Genomic DNA, 4,697 nt, shown 5'->3' on the forward strand with positions numbered 1-4,697 from the left:
AATACTTTGGCTTTGTTTTCATTTGAATTTCTTTACTATTATAATTTTTTCTTTTTGTCTCTATATTTCCCTTTCAGGGTTCATATGCTTTGCTTGTAATGCTGAAAACTGTTCCATATTAAAGTGCCATTCTGTATCATTTCTAAGGACAAAATAATTTTTACCCAATTTTATCATAAAATTTAATTTATCTAATTTAATCTACCTTGCGTTTCTCACATAGATAAAATATTCTATATATAAAATCATGTTTAAATAAATAACTAGAAGTGCACTATTAGTCAGAACATAATTTCTCATTTTTAAGAATATCTTTACTTTTAAAATGTAGATAACTTCACAGAACCTGATACTCTGTAGTAGAAGCTACATAATTAAGACTGCAAAGCGCTGTTTCTGAGGTGCCAAAGCTGAAATGATAAAACGACAATGTGTCGGTTCTACAGCGAAGACAAACTGCCTTATCCAGGAACTGAGCTCAGCGAAAGAACCGTCAATCAACAGTATATTATGGGCCCAAGATACAGCCCCGTGGAACAGTGCCTGCTTGGCAAGTGCAAGGTCCTGAATGCAATTCCCACTACCTGAAACTACAGATTTGTATTTTAAAAAGTATGAGAGAGATTCTACTTTACTGCAAGAAATACAAGTGATTTGCTTTCATGTAGCAATTGCTTTAAATTATGAGAACAGTTACTCTCAAAACATACATTTTGCTTCAAGGAATGATATTCCTCTTCTGAAATTTTATTTCTGTGTGAATAATTTATTGAATTAGTAGAAAGGAATATAATAAATATATTTAACTAGGGTTTCAACACAGAAACTAACCAACCAAATGAGTATTTTCTGATACCTTATATACAGGCAGAAAGATAGATAAATATAATTTATGTATAGCAATAGAAAGAAGAAAGCAGTCTTTATAGGTAATGATTGTGTTAACAGTGGCATTACATCAACCCAGGTACATAGAATTTCCATGACTTAGGTAAAACTTAACTTACACTTGCAGAGCAAATTCTTCATTACTGATTGCTTTTCCCGGTCATCACAGAAAATTAAAACAATCTGTGTTCCAGCTTTCTGGGAGTTAACCTTCTCATGGTGAAAGACAGGCTGTAAAATGTATAAATTGACAAAAAAAAAAAAAAAAACACCGTACTTCTCTCAGATTGCATTAAATGGTATAGAAAATTTAGCATAGCAGTGGGAAATAGAAGAAAGAGTTTAAAATACTTAGCTATGAAGTCCTCTTGTAGGTGAAAATACTTATATAGACTTACTAAATAATTAAATCTTCACATCTAACAAGTGGGCTGGGCAAGATTTTTATTCCCAACTTTTAGAAGAGGGAACAGACAGACAAGGATGAGACAGGAATGTGTGTTCTTCCATAAAGAATGGTGGATCCACTACAGAAATTAAACTGCACGTTGGAGAAAGATGTTGACCCAAAACTTCCCATTGCGTTTAGAAATGGATGTTAGAGCTGAGCTCTGCAAAGGCGCGTTCCCAGAGTAGGAGGAAATGAAGGCAAATAGGACTTCACCGCAGAGTGAAGCGAAACTGCAAGCATGCGACAGGGTGCGACACCAGATGAGGGAGCGAAGAGCAACCTCCTGGTGGAACAGCTTAGGCTCAGAATGAGAGCAGTGCTTTGCCGGAGAGGGAGGTAAGGAAGAGGGGAATAGCTGGGTGGAGACTCAAAGGGGAAGAGGAGAATCATCCTGAAGCAGCCAGGCGAGCCCCAGAGCAGTGCAGCTCAGTTGTACAGTGGCATCCGCTCACCACTTCCGTAAACAGCTCCTAGTGTTTCAGGATTTGCTCCATGCCTTTAATTGTTTATTTTAAAGAGAAAAAAAGAAAAGCAATGATACCAAGTTTCAAAGCAAGAACATAGGAAATTATAATGGAGTGCTGCCATCTTCAAAGTAGTTGCTCAGAAGAATTTCTGCCGCATTCTGGGGACCCCTAGATCCAGTCCTAGCCCAGGCACCAGTGAATGTGTGGGAGAGCTTCCTGCTACCCTGTGCCAACAGGACCTGCCAGTCCCAGCTCAGGTGCGGCGTGGGTAAGAACCTCTTCCACGCACGTGGGACCACCCCCACCACTCCACAGCACCCTCCTACCCAGCCTGCCAAGTGAGAATTTCTGTCAAGTACTGGAGACCCCCAGATCCAGTTGTAGCCCAGGCCCAGTGAGAGTGTGGGAGAGCTGCCTCTCGCCCCTACTCCACCTTGTCCCTTCCAGACTCAGCTCAGGCCTGGCATACAGACATGAGGTGAAACCCTGCAGCAGCAATCCCTGCAGAAAGAGTAGGGGACAAAACCACCCAGCTAGTCCAGGAACAGAACACCTTGCCAGAGGGGCACAACAGGATCACTGCCAAGGGCAGCAGCAGGAAGGAGCTGAGCACAGCAGCCAGACCCAAGCCAGGCACAGCTGGACAAAACCAAACTTTGTAGATTTGCACCTGAACTTCAATAGGTGCTAAAGTTATAACTGCATCAAAGCTCTTCAACAAAGGTCAGAAGACAGTGCTACACAAATGACAATGAGAAGGAACAAAATGCAATCTCAGACCCCATGCCCACCCATAACAAGTGCAGAGGACACTAACACAGAACAAATTGGAAATCACACAGCTGAAATCAATGAATCAATAGCTTCTGAAATAAAGAAACAACTACAGAAAGCTATAGAGGAACTCACATTGGAAAAGAAAAAAGAAATCCCTGAATTAATAGCATCTGCAGTAAAGAATCAAATGCAGAAACATATGGAGGAAACCCAGTGCCCACACAGAACAAGGGCAGAGGACACTAGCTTGGCTCAAATGTGTGAAGTAATAGTGTCGATAGTAAAAAAGCAACAGCAGAAAGTTATAGAGGAACTCAGAGTAGAATTCCTTTCTGAAATAATAAAAAAAAAGAATTATCTAAACTCATCGCATCTGAAGTAAAGAATCAACTACAGAAACATAGGGAGGAAACCCAATCTGAAGAAAACACTGAATAAAAGAATTAATAACTGCTTCTAAATTAGACATTGATAAAAAATAGAGATTAGAAAAATGATGGCTTCCTTGAATGAGCAATACAAGAAACAAAGACATCGCATGAAGAAGAGTCAAAGAGATATAGAGGAACTTAAAATATCAATCACAAGCTTGCAAAACCATTTGAGTGAAAGTGAAAACAGAGTTTTAGATCTTGAAGACACTGGTGCAGCTAGTGAAAAAGTAAGAAAGGATTTCTTAAAAACAACTAGGATGCAGGAAAAAATAATTAATCACCTGCAAGATGAAGCAAAGATGAACAATGTGAGACTAATAGGTATCAATGAGAAAGAAGGAGTCAATACAAAGGATGTTAAAAAAATATAGGCAGAAATAATAGCAGAAAAGCTCCCAAATATGAGGGAAAGTTCTGACATTCATTCAGCTAACGAAAGCATACAAAATGCCAAGTAACCTCAACCCAATTAAAAACACACCGAGACATATAATAGTCAAGATCCCAGAAATTCAGCTCAAGAATGACATACTGAAAGCCACTAGAGAAAAGAAGCAGATCACATTCAAAGGAAAAACCATCAGAATTATGCCTGACTTCTCTTCACAAACCATGAAGGCAAGAAGAGCATGGAGCAGAGTACTTCAAGTCCTCCATGAAAATGAATTTCAGCCCAGATTACTATATCCTATAAAACTCTCTTTCAAGTTTGATGGAGAAATGAAATACTTCCATGATAAAGAGACACTAAAGAATTTCATGATGACAACGCCAACCATACACAGGCTTCTGAAAGATGTTTTGAGAGGGGCCAAAGTGATCAGAACTCAATGAATGAGATCAAAAGCAACCAGTTAAATAGGGCAAACAATCAAAAGCAAGAGAAAAAGGAGTAAACGACAACAGGTAAATAACATATCAATTGTAAGTCAATATATCTCAATTATAACCATCAATGTAAATGGACTGAATTCACCAGTTGAGAGAAATAGACTGGCACAAGTGGAGTAGGAAACAAAATCCAATGATATGCTGTATACAAGAAGCACATTTAACTCATATAGACATACATAGGCTGAAAGTCAAAGAACAGAGAACAATACTACATGCCCCAGCACCTCACAAAAAGCAGAGGTAGCAATCCTATACTCACACAGTCTCAACTTCATACCAAGAATGATAAAAGCAAAATAAAGAAGGTCGTTATATACTGGTTAGGGGAAAAATTCAAGAGGAAGAGGTAACACTCATAAATATGCATGCACCAAACATGGGAGCACCAAACTATACAAAGCAAATCTTAATGGACATGGAAAATCTAATATGCAATACCACAATTTTAACAGGAAACCTTAACACCCCCTTATCCCAAAAAGATAGGTCAACCAGACAGAAACTTAGCAAAGAAACAACAGAAGTGAACCAGAGCTTGAAACAAATGGACTTGGTGGACATATACAAAGTGCTCCACCCAAACACAGCTGAATACACACTTTCTCAGCTTCGCATGGGTCATCTTCTAAGATTGACCACATATTGATCCATACGTCATGCTTAAAGTATGTGCAAGAAAACAGAAATTATCCCATGCATATTATCTTACCACAGTGCAATGAAACTGGAAATAAATGACAAAAGAAACCAGAAAACATCCTAAATACATGGGGATTAAATGACACC

General features: G+C 38.7%; 1 pseudogene; it reads left to right on the top strand.

Moving 5' to 3' along the window:
* The first annotated feature begins 429 nt into the window (after window positions 1-429).
* The window catches only part of LOC101578568, a 13,787-nt pseudogene continuing 9,519 nt past the window's right edge, over window positions 430-4,697 (top strand).

The sequence above is a fragment of the Octodon degus genome, unplaced genomic scaffold, assembly GCF_000260255.1.
Source record: "Octodon degus isolate 3935 unplaced genomic scaffold, OctDeg1.0 scaffold00008, whole genome shotgun sequence".
NCBI classification, from domain to species: Eukaryota; Metazoa; Chordata; class Mammalia; order Rodentia; family Octodontidae; genus Octodon; species Octodon degus.